The following is a 14,146-nucleotide window of genomic DNA, read 5'->3' on the forward strand; positions in this document are numbered from 1 at the left end:
AGAAATTTAAGCACATTAGTAACTTTTATACACACAAATGAGTCCTGCTGAAGTCAAGGGGACCACTTGTGTAAAAGTTACTGATGTTTATAAAATTTCCCACAGGATTTGGCTTTTCCACAGCACATAAACTGCAGTCTTCATTTATTTCAGATTTCTCTTTAAGAAAGACGAAAATTCATTGTTTTTTTCTTAAATGCCCAGGGCTACCCCAGTCAGTGCTGGATAATAGTTCCCTAGGCACTGTTAAGTTTAGCTGTAATTCTAGTTATCAAATTCACAGATGACAAGTATATGAAAAACCAGAAATAGGAAATTTCCCAATATGTTCTCATTTTACACTGTAGCCTGTCAGCCTAAAAGCATGAAAAATGCACTTGTGTGGTGCTGGTTTATGATCTACTCTGTAAGGCATAATAGCTACAACAGGAAAGATGTGAAAAGCATGAAAAATAATACCGTATGCTTCAATTTTGTAACTGAAGTGTGATACTCTCTGATATTTTGTCCAGCTTCAGAAAAGGCAAATAATAAGTTTTGCCTCTCTGAAAAGCAGAAAATGAAATACTGAAAATGCATCCCATTACCTGAATCTTAGTTTTCTAAAATCGTCCAACCTAAATTACACTAGTAGAATGTGGATTTAGGATCATATTTCAAATTAATACTCATTCTGTACTCATAGATTTCTTTCCTTTCCAGTGACTTTAGTATGGATGGAATTGACCATAGTAAAATCCTTGGATACTTGAGTCTTCTTTAACCACAACATAATAAATAGAATGGAACATATAGTAAGGAGATGTATATACATACAGAACATGAAAGGTGGAAGTAGCCATATCAACTCTAAGAGTCATCTTATTATAAGTCATCTTAATTAATCAGCCTTAGTGTTGGTATGGCTACTTCCACATTTTCATGTTCTGTATGTATATATATCTCCTTACTATATGTTCCATTGTACGCATCTGAAGAAGTGGGCTGTAGCCCACGAAAGCTTATGCTCAAATAAATGTGTTAGTCTCTAAGGTGCCACAAGTACTCCTATTCTTTTTGTGGATACAGACTAACATGGCTGCTACTCTGAAACCAAACATAATAAATGACAGTGCAATCTTCCCCATCACTATGGCTCAACTGTAAATCGTAGAATCATAGGACTGGAAGGGATCTTGAGAGATCATCTAGTCCAGTCCCCTGGAAATCCTTGATCTCTCTGCTGAGCCTGTAAACAGGAGAGGCAGCGGGGCAGAGGAGAATTAATACCAATTCTGGTAGTGGCCTCTTTGACAGGGACCTCTGTCCACTAGGAACTGGACTGACAACAAATTTATGTGAGAGGTCATTGACCAATTAATAGGTGATAAACTCTGGTGTGTCTGACACTCATGAAAGGCAGCTGTCAGAAGTAGCTACTGGCTAGCAATGACATCATTCCACCAGTGCATGATCAGCCAATACGTTTGTTCGGGTTATTATTTGTATTATAACAGTAGTGAGTAAATGCCCCAACTGAAATCAGATCCCTATTCTACTAGCTGCTATACATATTTTCCACCACTACACTAAAGAGCTGACAGTCTAAACAGGCAAGAGAGACAGACACAGTGAGTGAACAGAAGTATAATGTTTCCCCTTTTTACAGACTGTGAACTGAGGGACACAGAGATAGAATTATTTGCCCAGTGGCACATGAAAAGTCTCTATCAGACTCCTAGGCCAGCATTTTAATCACCCAACCATCTTGCCTTACTATGAAACTATTAGGCAAGGCCCAAGTTCTGGTGATGCAATGCGTCAAACTTGGTATTTGGTGGTGGAGTACTTTGTCACTTTGTTTTTTGTGGGATAGAGGAGCTCAGATAATGCTCTCTTTGAACAGGCAGTTCATTTAAGTTCTTGTTAGAATCAATGGTTTTATTGCATCCCTTCCCCTTCCAGAGCCGTGCGCGCTCACACACTCTAGAAGCAGCAACTTTCAATCAGCTGCCAGGGAGCAAGGCTGACCCAAGCCCAGCGTGGGGAGTGGAGGCCTGGGCATGGGGCCAGTGGCCCTGTGTAAAACCTGGGGGTGCTGCAGCACCCCCTGCACCTCTAGTTCCTGTGCCTATGCTCAGGGCCGGTGCAACCATTTAGGTGACCTAGGCAGTCTCCTAGGGCGCTGGGATTTGGGGGGCGCCATTTTCTTCAGCAGCGACCGTGGCGGCCAGATCTTCGGCCGCCCCGGTTGCCATCAGCATTTAGGCAGAGGGAGCTGGGGCAGGGGAGTGAAGGGAGGGCCGCCTGCAGCAAGTAAGGGCGGGGGGGTGGCACGCAGAGGAACTCCCTGCCCCAGTTCACCTCCGCCCCGCCTCCTCCCCGAGCATGCCGTGGCTGCTTCACTTCTTCCACCTCCTAGGCTTGCGGCGCCTAAGCTGATTGGCCCCGCAAGCCTGGGAGGCAGAAGAAGTGAAGCAGAGATGGTGTGCTCGGGGAGAAGGCGGGGCAGGGGTGAGCTGCTTCACTTCTCCCACCTCCCAGGCTTGTGGCACCAATCAGCTTAGGTGTCGCAAGCCTGGGAGGCAGGAGAAGTGAAGCAGCAACGGTGTGCTCGGCGTGGAGATGGAGCACAGGTGAGCTGGGGGGGGTGCCTCAGGGTGGAGGGTGGGGAGCTTCCGCAAGGGGGGCGCCTCAGGGTAGAGGGGCAGAGGTGCCACGGGAGGAGGGGACGCCTCAGCGCGGGGGCATGGGAGGGGAGGGCGCAAGGTGGAAGTTTCGCCTAGGGCATGAAACATCCTTGCACCGGCCCTGCCTATGCTTTCAATCACTACTAACAGGGCCAGGTACCTATGTGTGCCTTAGAGGTACAAGGCTCCACTATCCATTAAAAATCCTTTAAGTCATCCACTCTCCTTTGTGTTTTCTTGTGATCCTCTGCTTTTTATCATTTTCTGATTACTTTGCATGCTGAGCTCTTTGCCATTATTTTACTAATCTACGTGCTTCTTTTTCCTTTCACGTCTAGAGAAATAACTGAAGTGTTCAGATAAAATATGACCATTTATTACTTCCATTGTTCAAACAAAAAATCTATCAGAAGGAATTTTGAGATATGTCATTATGTCCTTGCAGAAGACATTTAAATGTATTTTTAGATTAAATCAGTCAAATGCTTTTTTACAATTCACTGGTTGAAATAATCATTGTCTCTAACCAATGCAGAACATTCAAATTATTCACAGCCCAAGGTTTTTATTGCTTAGCATAATCTTTTTCTTTTAACTGCTTCAGAAAATCTGAAGCCTAAATGTGATTTTACTCAAACTGGGTGTCATGCTGGAGAAATCCACATGGTGAGGGGAGATTTTGGCTACTGGCATAGAAAACAAATTCTAACAATTCACCTCTGGAAAGAGATAGGGAACGCAGTGAGGACAGATATGTGAAAAGGACAGCTCTAGTTAGCCTGGATTATGGTGCATCATCCAAGAGTCCCAGAAACCCACCTGTAACCTTTTACACAAGTTAGGGCTCAGGAGCAAGGGAAAGCTAACTGAGGGTATGGCTACACTTGAAATTTCAAAGCGCTGCTGCGGCAGCGCTTTGAAGTGTGAGCGTAGTCGAAGCACCAGCGCTGGGAGAGAGCTCTCCCAGCGCTGCACGTAAACCACATCCCTTACGGATGTAGCTTGCAGAGCTGGGAGCCGCGCTCCCAGCGCTGCAGCACTGATTACACTGAGGCTTTACAGCGCTGTATCTTGCAGCGCTCAGGGGGGTGTTTTTTCACACCCCTGAGCGCGAAAGTTGCAGCGCTGTAAAGTGCCAGTGTAGCCATGGCCTCAAGTGACCAAGATTTAAATGGGAGCTTGGCCTAGATAGAAAGGCAGGTCTAATGCCTACTTCAGCAGTGCTCTTCAACATAGAGTTTATAAATTCGACAAGCAATGGTTGACTTTCTGTAGCAGTGGGAAAGTGGGTGAGGTAGTATCTTTTATTGGATCAACTTCTGCTGGTGAGAGAGACAAACTTTCAAGTTTGCACAGAGGTTTTCTTCGGGTCGTTAGCAGTAATATATTTGTGCATTATCAGAACAAAATTAGGAAGGCTCAACCATTTCGGAAAAATAGAAAATCTAAATTCAGACAAAGAAAACTTGAAAATTCCAGTACAAAGGAATCTGTGAATGGAAAAGATAACTGAAAACATGGGGCTGAAAAAGGAGTTGTATTTTTTTTTTCTGTATACAGAGAGGTCTCTTTACTATTTATATGTTACATTAGGTAGCCTATAGGTATAGGTATTTGCTAGGTAAGGCATAAGTATAAGTTAAGACAGTAATGCAATGAGTCTTCAAGTGTGAAGGCTTGTAAGACAGTAGCTTAGTTAAATTAACTGAGGCAACAACCCCAAAAGCCTCAGTGTAAGCAGCTAACCAGGAGAAACCCTAGATCATAAGCAAGGCTGCGAGTCTAACAGAGGTCATAGAAGTCACATATTCTGTGACTTTCCGGGACCTCCGTGACGTCTGCTGCTAGTGCGGCTGTCCCCAAGGCTGCTGGAGCTGCTGGGGTGGCCCTGAGGCCAGCCGTATTGGCAGCTCTTTGGGTGGCTCCAGGCAGCTGGTCCTGGGCGTTGCCCCAGAGCAGCAGTCCAGAAGCAGCAGCAACGTCCAGGCCTGTCCCCTCCTCCAGCAGCAACGGCATCACCCTGTGCCCCCCACCCAGAAGAGCAGCGGTGGCAGTGGGGCCCCGGGCTGCCCCCCGCTTGGAGCAGGAGCCACTCCTCTCCCCCCTGAGCAGCAGCACAGTCCTGGGCCACTCCTCTCCCGCTCTGGAGCAGTAGCGATCGCCAGAGCGCGCACACACACCCCAGAGCAGCAGCATCTGCGGGAGCGCCCGCCCCTCTCCCCAGCACCTAAGATTTAGTTATGGGTATTTGGTAAAAGTCATGGGCAGGTCACTGGCCATGACTTTTGGTTATTGCCATTTGGTGACCTGGCCATGACTTTTGTTAAAATAACCCATGACTGAATTGTATCCTTATTTATAAGCTGTCACAAGAACGAATGTAATACACAAATATGACTAAACTGCTGACAGTTAACCACAAGATGTTAGTTGATATCCGATTTAGATATTTTAAGTTAGGGACAACAGCAACTGTCTGACCACAAGAATGCCATAGTAAGTAATTGATGTATATGCTAATAAGCTTGAGGTGAAAGACCTAGTAACTTACGAAGGGAGGGTACCCCAACATGAGTAGGGTGAGGAAATACAGATAAGGAAGTATCAGAGGGGTAGCCGTGTTAGTCTGGATCTGTAAAAGCAGCAAAGAGTCCTGTGGCACCTTATAGACTAACAGATGTTTTAGAGCATGAGCTTTCGTGGGTGAATACCCACTTCGTCAAATGCATGTAGTGGAAATTTCCAGGGGCAGGTATATATATGCAGGCAAGCTAGAAATAATGAGCTAGTTCAATCAGGGAGGATGAGGCCCTGTTCTAGCAGTTGAGGTGTGAAAACCAAGGGAAGAGAAACTGGTTCTGTAATTGGCAAGCCATTCACAGTCTTTCTTTAATCCTGAGCTGATGGTGTCAAATTTGCAGATGAACTGAAGCTCAGCAGTTTCTCTTTGAAGTCTGGTCCTGAAGTTTTTTTGCTGCAGGATGGTCACGTTAAGGTCTGCTATAGTGTGGCCAGTGAGGTTGAAGTGTTCTACAGGTTTTTGTATATTGCCATTCCTAATATCTGATTTGTGTCCGTTTATCCTTTTCCGTAGCGACTTGTCAGTTTGGCCGATGTACATAGCAGAGGGGCATTGCTGGCATATGATGGCGTATATTACATTGGTGGACGAGCAGGTGAATGAACCGGTGATGGTGTGGCTGATCTGGTTAGGTCCTGTGATGGTGTCGCTGGTGTAGATATGTGGGCAGAGTTGGCATCGAGGTTTGTTGCATGGATTGGTTCCTGAGCTAGAGTTACTATGGTGCGGTGTGCAGTTACTGGTGAGAATATGTTTCAGGTTGGCAGGTTGCCTGTGGGCGAGGACTGGCCTGCCATCCAAGACTCCTTCCCATATCTCTGGAAAAATTCCACCACTATTTCAACAGCTTCCACCCCACCATCAACCTCAGCCTGGACCAATCTACATGGGAGGTCCACTTCCTAGACATCACGGTGCGAATAGGTGATGGTCACATTACCACCACCCTGTACCGAAAACCTACCGACCGCTATGCCTACCTTCATGCCTCCAGCTTCCATCCCGGGCACATCACACTATCCATTGTCTACAGCCAAGCACTGAGGTACAACCGCATCTGCTCTAACCCCTCAGACAGAGGCCAACACCTACAAAATCTCCACCAAGCATTCTCAAAACTACAATACTCGCATGAGGAAATAAGGAAAAAGATCAACAGAGCCAGACATGTACCCAGAAGCCTCCTACTGCAAGACAAACCCAAGAAAGAAACCAACAGGACTCCACTGGCCTGTGAAAGTGTGGGATCATTGTCTAGGATGGGTTGTAGGTCCCTGATGATGCGTTGGAGAGGTTTTAGCTGGGGACTGTATGTGATGGCCAGTGGAGTCCTGTTGGGATGGAAGCTGGAGGCATGAAGGTAGGCATAGCAGTCGGTAGGTTTTCGGTACAGGGTGGTGGTAATGTGACCATCACCTATTTGCACCGTGGTGTCTAGGAAGTGGACCTCCCATGTAGATTGGTCCAGGCTGAGGTTGATGGTGGGGTGGAAGCTGTTGAAATAGTGGTGGAATTTTTCCAGAGATATGGGAAGGAGTCTTGGATGGCAGGCCAGTCCTCGCCCACAGGCAACCTGCCAACCTGAAACATATTCTCATCAGTAACTGCACACCGCACCATAGTAACTCTAGCTCAGGAACCAATCCATGCAACAAACCTCGATGCCAACTCTGCCCACATATCTACACCAGTGACACCATTACAGGACCTAACCAGATCAGCCACACCATCACCGGTTCATTCACCTGCTCGTCCACCAATGTAATATACGCCATCATCCTGCCAGCAATGCCCCTCTGCTATGTACATCGGCCAAACTGGACAGTCGCTACGGAAAAGGATAAATGGACACAAATCAGATATTAGGAATGGCAATATACAAAAACCTATAGGAGAACACTTCAACCTCACTGGCCACACTATAGCAGACCTTAAGGTGACCACCCTGCAGCAAAAAAACTTCAGGACCAGACTTCAAAGAGAAACTGCTGAGCTTCAGTTCATCTGCAAATTTGACACCATCAGCTCAGGATTAAACAAAGACTGTGAATGGCTTGCCAGTTACAGAACCAGTTTCTTCTCCCTTGGTTTTCACACCTCAACTGCTAGAACAGGGCCTCATCCTCCCTGATTGAACTACCTCATTATCTCTAGCTTGCCTGCATATATATACCTGCCCCTGGAAATTTCCACTACATGCATTTGACGAAGTGAGTATTCACCCACGAAAGCTCATGCTCCAAAACATCTGTTAGTCTATAAGGTGTCATAGGACTCTTTGCTGCTTTTACAGATAAGGAAAAGCATCTGACATCCCAACTGAATATGAATTAGGCATAAAGAGAGTCAGCATAACACATGATAAAGGCTGTATCCTGGCCTCTGTGCTTGGGGAGATGCCAGGACAAGCTCCAGCAATGAGGGTGATGATGGTGAGGATGATAAGTTTGACCCATACCACTTGGGGTTTTTCCACAAAGGCTGGTGTGAGTATATGGTTGCTCAGATGCTCATTTTATATGATCGCTAACTTCTTTGCTGGATTGGAGTGTTTGTGACTTGGCTAATTGTGCTAATAAAGATATTATAAAGCCATAAAGCCTTTGCTAAGTGTGAGTGTCTCTACCACACACATCATGTTCTCATCCTAATAACAGCTCTGGGTCTGATCCTGAGGCAAGTTCTTGCCAAACCACAGAATGTTAAATTGGGCATTCTAATTAACATATAATAATCAATCAATAGATCAGGTAATAATTAAAATGCTTATATTGCAAACACTTCCAAGGTACTTAAGTATGTGCCAATTTAAACCCGCAAATAATCCCTACATGGCCCAAGTCAATGGACATAATTCAGCAAGCTACTTATCAGCACTAGAGCTGAATGACAAAAGTAATTTCCACTCTGTAAGAAATTCTGATATTTCCATATTTGCTCTAATCCAAAACTAAAATGAAAAGTCAAAATACAGAAGGCACAAAGTTCAGGAAAAAACTGTACGTGAAAATACTGAACTAATATGTTTTGATATTTTAAAATCAAAATAAAATGTTTTGACATTCTCAGATCAAATCCTTTCTTTGTTTTGTTTTGTAAAACCAAGTGAAACATTCTATATTGGGTCAGTTTTATATTACCTGTGTCTGCTTGTGCAGCTGTAGCTCCTCATGGGGTTGTACTGAAGATGTCTCATGGCCCGATTCTGACTTATGGGTTGGGCTCTCTGGCTAAATGATACCGCTATGCTCCATTTTCTCTCTACTGGCTGAGCTGCTGCAGTGCAAGTTCATGTTGACCTGAACAAAACAAGTAATTCAGTTTTCCTGATCAGAAATCAAAAAGTTTCAGGAAAACCAACATTTTTCCATGGAAAATTTTGATTTTGCAGACATCACATTTTCCACTGAAAAATATTGGGTGAAAAATTCCTGACCAGTTCTATGGAGCACATGCCTAACTTTAAGCTGTCCCACTGCAGTCAATAGCTACTTGTGCTTGAAAAAAGACACATGCTTTAGCACCCAGTTAAATCAGGCTCCTGAATATTTCCATTGACTCCAGTGGGACTACTGAGCTACTAAATATGTGTTTGCAGCACTGTAGCCTAAAATGGCTACTTCAATCAAATATCTATGACTAAAGACAGTCCATTTTATCACTAGATATAAATACTAAAATCTTTATGTACATGTTATTCTCTGCTTACAAAGAGCTTCATAGGCCCTGATCCTTCCAACAAGTATGCACTTGCTTAACTTTTTTTAGATCATCAATAATCCTATTGATTTTGGTAAAGGTAAACACGTTTGCAGTATCCATGCCATCGTTTTAGAACACCTAACAGTCTGGAAATTTACAATTGAAAGCATCAGTAAATGACAGCTCTTTGTTTTTATTTTTTTGATTTATAATTCTTATACTAACAAATTAATCTTAGCTCAGAATGTAAATGCAATTGCAGAAATTCTTTTCAATACCGATACATTTTAATGAACATTACCATTTGTAATCTGTGGAAAACAAAGTCTCTATAATGTATACTTTCACTACTGTGAAGTTTTTTCATGCATTTTGTAACAACATTATGATATTATTTATTATTTGTATTATCGTAGCAACCCAGAGCCCTAGTAGTGGACCAGGACTGCATCATGCTAGGCGCTGTAGAAACACAGAATAAAAAGATGGTCCCTGCCACAATGAGCTTATGATATAGGAAAACAGACAGCAGATGGACACACAGACTAAAGACTGCCATGAATGCAAGGTACCAATCAGACAATATTGGTCAGCATGATAGGCAGCTATCTCCACACACTAGCAGTCTAGCCGTTGTCAAGTGTTTTGGGGGAGATCATGGCAAAAGAGAGCTTTAAGGAGAGATCTGAAGAAAAATGAAGTGGCTTTGCAGATGTTTATGGGGCTTTTCTCCCAAGTGCGAGAGGCAGCATGGGAAAAAGCATCAAGGTGTTTGCAAATTTAACAAGTGGATGATGGAGGCTGGTGGAGGTTGGAGGCCAGTTGGAGGTTGGAGTCAACCTCTCAATACTGAATGAGAGCTAATAAGAAGTTTGGGGAAAGTTCATGAAGGGCCCTCATAGTAAAAGACAAGTAGTGTATGTTTTTTATCTACAGTGTATGAAATGGGTCCATTTTTGTGTACGAGTAGCTAAAAGTACAATAAAATTTTATTTTCCTAGGGTGAGTAAAACAAAAATCATGTCAAATGGCTTCTGAACTTGGCATCCAAGAAGTTTACTGGATTCAGAATTAGACACAAAGAGTTTGGTTATCTCAAATAATTAGTATATTTTTCCTCTTCTTCCCCTTCCTCATTCATTGCCTCCAAATCTTTGTATGAATCAATCCTCTAGAGTCATTGAGATAATTGATGGCCAGTTTCTGGACCCAATCCAGGTGACCCTGCACCTATGCAGTACCTCATTGTCTTCCATGGGACTTCGTGTAGGCATAAAGATCTGTGTATACAGATCTGATTGAAAGATTAGGGCCTTAGTGACCCTTCTGTCCTTTTTAATAATGTATTATTTGCTTTATTCACCCATTTGGCTATTTTACTAACTTCATTTCAACATTTTGTTATTTACATTGGAGCCAGGTGAACTTTGGGAGACTAAGCAGGAAAGTCTCTGAAATTATCTATTTTGAGATGCTTTAGGCTATACTACTGTTTATACACGATCTAGCCTTATACAGGGAACAGTGGTTCATTTGACTTTCATTCTATTCTGTTAGTGCAACAAAAAATCCCTATTTTCACTGAAGCTATACTTGGTATTGGCCTGGAGGCATTAAAGAATTTTGTACAGACACTCACAAAACTTTTTCCTACTCAGTATGCTACAGCACCTGCTTCTGTTTGTATCCCTCTTTTCAAATTTATTATTCAACATTAATTTGTATTGAACTACAATTATCATCCATTAGCCTATGTGTCTAATTGATGTAAGTTTGTGGTTGGGTTGGGTTGCTTGCTTGTTTGTTTGTACTTCCTCCTCCAACACAAGCCTCCTCCCCTTCCCCCGAGTTCCATAAATGCACTATTCCTTGGAGTTTAGAATCATCCCCAATCTTAGAAGTCTAGGCCAAGATTTTCAGAAGTACCTTGGAGGTAACATTGTTAAAGCACCTAAATCATATTTAGGAGCCAAAGTCCTATGCTCAAAAGTGATTTATTGCTAGATGTTCAAAAATATCTAGGCACTTAAAGATTCAAATAGAGATCTAGTAGGACCTTCAAAAGCTTCTCCTCAGGTTAGATGCCTAACTCTTATTAATTTCAATGGGATTTAGGCACCTAGGCTGTTTAGGCAGCTTTTGTAAGTCCTAGTAGGCACTTATTTGAATCTGTACATGAACAAATACATTTGAAAATCTGGCCCTAGGAGCCTACACCTCTCTGAAAGTCAGAAGGACATAGGTTTCTAAGTTTTGAGGTTGGGACTTAAGTGCTTCTGAAAATTGTACACCAAACGATTTTGGCTGCTTCTGTTTTTGGGTACCCATCTTGAGACACTTTAAAGAGGCCTGATTTTCAGCATTCACTTAAAGAAACCAAGGCTTAGATTAATGCATGAAGTCCTATTGAGATACCATTCCACTGCCACTTTTAAAGATTTCATCTGTCCACTTATTTAACTTTGGTTGTTTTTAATTTAGACAGCTGGTGTTATCCTTGTGATATTACACATTGTATCTATTCATCAGCTCCCCAATCCTCCTCCCTACACCTCCATGGTGACAGCTGTCAGTGGTTACATCACAGTTTGGAAAGTGGCACATAGCTGTTCTGAACTGCAGTTGGAACAATTTCCTTGATCTCTTGGTAAATGATTTATTGGGACTTTAAGTTCTCTTGGTACAAAACTATAAAATATATTTATCACAAAATAATACTCCTACAAAAAATCTGCACATGTCCAGATACTGCAGTGATTATAAATTAACAGATGGACTAGAACAGTTTTAAAATGACAAAAGCTCCTTCTCCCCCCACTCTCCCCCATCACTTGCTGTATGGTATGAAAGGGAAGATTTTGATTCAGGCCTGATGTGTGAAATACTGGACTGTTCTGCCATTTTCAGGGTGGAAAAGAATAATTTACTACAAGTCCCAGGTATCACCCCTTCATTACAAAATTCCCTCTACTCTCCCATAGCTGGTCCCAATTCTTCTCATAAATTTTACCAAAGTGACCCCAGTGTCTCAACTAACTCCCTTTGCTAACACTCTACAGTTGTACATCCACAATCCTGGCTAGAACTAAGGACTTTTGATGCTGCTGAAGCTTGGTCAGATATAAAGCTTGGGTCCCAGGAACTACTGTATCATGTAATGGAATATTTTCTGATGTGCCATACAGTCACACTCTTTACTAACTTTGGCCCCAATACAGCAAAGCTCAAGTTTAATTTAAGCACTTAAATCCATCCCTATTCTGCAAAGCAACTTAAGATACCAAAGTTTGTTGTCACATGGTGTCAGTATTCCAACTTTATAGCCTACCCTTCTGGGTCTCTGTACTGCAAGAACCAAGCCTGAACCTGCATTTGATCTTGTTGGGTTTCCTAGGAAACTATCCATGCTATCTCTAGAAACCTACGTGCTACCTTTGTCATTTCACAATTCTTACCTTAGCCACTGTAAGGATAATTGAAATACTACATGATCTATGTTTTTATCCTTTTTACAGGGCTTTGTAATCTGCATAAGCACATCCTGATCTTCCCTAGTATATTGCCGTTGAGTTTTGTACAATCATTTTTCTCTGCGTTTACCTTTTACATCAATCCCTGCTGTCTCTTCTATGGTATCCTGTCTGCATATACAATTTCTTTAGAGATAATGTCCTTTTTAAACTCAAATAGATCTGTTGGAATAAGAAGTCTGTATTTTCTATGGTTTCTGTATCCCAGCGCTGCAAGCTAATCCCCTTGAGGAGGTGGAGTACCTGCAGCGCTGGGAGAGCTCTCTCCCAGCGCTGGTGCCGCAACGACACTCACACTTCAAAGCACTGTCGCGGGAGCGCTCCTGTGGCAGTGCTTTGGAGTTTCGAGTGTAGCCACGCCCTGAGTTAGTTTCCCAGACCTGAAAAAGAACAGGCTCTGCATAAGCTTGAAAGCTTGTCTCACTCACCAGCAGAACTTGGTCCAATAAAAGATATTACCTCACCTACCTTGTCTCAGCAGGATTAGGGAATTTTTAAGACAACTTTTTCTTTTTCTGGTCACTTGAATCATGGCTAATGTATTTCTACAGTCACCTTTGCAATCAGTACATTTGCAAACACAGATTACGGCTGAGATGTTCACAGTCACCTAATTAGTGCCCTAGCTGGCTTTGAAAACATCAGCCTATGTACATCTATACAATTATGAAGATCCGATGCCTGTCTGCTATACTTGGAGATGCACAGGGTGTATGTGAGGGTAGAATTGAGACGCATAGGTGCAAAGAAACACCCTAGGCTGCCAAATCATATCTGGAAGAAAAAAATATAGATTCACTGCAAAAAATATGCAACACCCCTGCAGGGTGAAAGCAGATGAAAGTCTACTGTATTCAGAAGGGATATTTGTGTTCCTACACTCTGTATTATATGTATCAGCACACTTTCCATTGGCAGCCTATCAGAAATAAAGAACTAAATCCTAATCAGTTTCTATATTTCTGATTTGAGGACCATCTGGACTCTGAAAAGAAAAAGTGAAAGAACTTGCAATAGGGAAGATGACTTTGACTCTAGGGAATATGCTATATCACACCAAATGAAATCTATTGTTTTGGACAATACATATATGATGGGCAGTGCAAGTGGCAGAAGAGCTATTAAAAACAATTTGTGGGCTGCTCTGACTCTTAGATCAATTAAGGTTGGAGAGGAAGCGAATGCAAGCTATTATCTTGCATCCACAGAAGAGGCTGTATGTATTTTGTTGAGCATTAAGGTTTTAGATTAATTCTGGGCCCCCCTTTTCTTTGGGATCATTATAAACATTTATGTATCTCAATTGTAACACCTGGTGCATGAGCACAGCCAAAACGCACAGGGTGCATGTACAAAGGTGACTTAAATTGCTCCTTGGGCTGCCTACAACTTGGTACTGCTCTGCACATGTAGTTCTCACTGCACTACATTAAGGCAGCCACAGGTTGCTCTAGATTACTGGAGTCTTTAACAGTCACAGGGATGCTGCAAATATGGCCTAAGAGCAAAATGACTTAGGAGCAGCCTACCCAACCACCTTTTTCAGTAACTGTACCCTCACTCCTGCTATAACCCAACATCAGGAAAGGCATACGGCACACTAGTATCTATGCTGTCTCCGTACTGTGACAGAGTCACTCTTCAGTGTGACTTACCCATGATAT

This window comes from Gopherus evgoodei, chromosome 4 (genome assembly GCF_007399415.2).
Source record: "Gopherus evgoodei ecotype Sinaloan lineage chromosome 4, rGopEvg1_v1.p, whole genome shotgun sequence".
Lineage (NCBI taxonomy): Eukaryota > Metazoa > Chordata > Testudines > Testudinidae > Gopherus > Gopherus evgoodei.